The sequence below is a fragment of the Mandrillus leucophaeus genome, unplaced genomic scaffold (assembly GCF_000951045.1).
Source record: "Mandrillus leucophaeus isolate KB7577 unplaced genomic scaffold, Mleu.le_1.0 Scaffold405, whole genome shotgun sequence".
Classification (NCBI taxonomy): domain Eukaryota; kingdom Metazoa; phylum Chordata; class Mammalia; order Primates; family Cercopithecidae; genus Mandrillus; species Mandrillus leucophaeus.
In genome coordinates, this window is record NW_012104310.1 from 394,516 (window position 1) to 395,841 (window position 1,326).

The window sequence follows — 1,326 nt, forward strand, 5'->3', positions numbered from 1 at the left end:
AATAATTTCCTAATTTGGTTCTAATCTATTAAATTTAAGCCTTTCCTATTTTCTAATAAAATTTTTTTGAAAACGATGAATTTTCCCTTGGGAAATGATTCTTTTTTTTTTCAAAATATCTTACATTTTTGCCTCTCATGTTTAATTCTAGACCTACGTGGAATTGAGATTTGTATGTAGTGAATGGTACAGATGAAATACTGCTTTTCCCTCTATTGACCAGGAGATAGTATAGCCCGAAGTAATTATTTATTGTTCTGTGTTTCAAATGATCCCCTTGCTTTATTCTGTACCTTCAGTAACTATTCAAACCAAAACTTTAGATGAAACAAAGTCAGCAGGAGATCCAGCCTTGTGGCTGTCATTAGTCTCTGATATCCTTCCTTGGATTCTTAAACCTCTCTTGTATTTATAAAGTGAAGATTTCCCTTATTTTCTTGCCAGTTTAGATTTATTTAAATAGTATGGGTTTTTTGTTATTGTTGTTTTTATGACAGCATTTCTACCTGTGTTGTTGAAGGAGAAGTTGATGGTGTATTACATATCAGTGGTACAAGAAATCTATTAAATTTATTGTCATTATAAGAACTTGGAACTCCCACAGAATAAAGCCTTTGGGATGATGAACCTAACTTAGTTTTAAAGAAATTTACATTAATGTTGCTAATCCCTTTATGTGTTTTTTTAATCATCAACACTTTTGACATATGCCTCAATACAATGTGTTCCAATATTGTTCATTCAAGAAAAGAAAATTATGGGAGTAGGACGCGAAATAGCCACTGATTTAAAAATATATATTCTAGATATTGTAGGTGCACATTAAGTTAGGTATTCCATATTGGTTGTAATTGACAGTAAGTTTTCTTGGAATGACAATTGCTTCATCATTTATTTTTCTCTTAGAGACAATTTATATATTGGCATAGGCAAAAAGCTTTGTCACCTGGTGCCTGTGTACTCTTCCATAATATTAGGCAGCACTTTCTGAGAGCATGGATACACAAAAAGTATTCAACAAAGAGTCTGTCATTTCTTCTGGATTTCTTCTTTTTAAACAATCACATATGAGAAACGAATTCATTTTGGGATTATAGGAGGCAATGTTAAGATAACCAAAATAATCGGGTAGGCTTCTTTCTACTTCTAATTCTTCAGAACCTTCAGGTTGTCTCTAAAGCAGTTTATTTACAAAAGTATTTTATACTTTCTGGAATGAGTGGTCCAGAATTATATAATTCTCTTACAAAATTTTTTCCTTATAAGATTTATGATGGTCTCTTACAAGATTTGTTATTTGTGGACCAACATGAAACCTGTCAAACA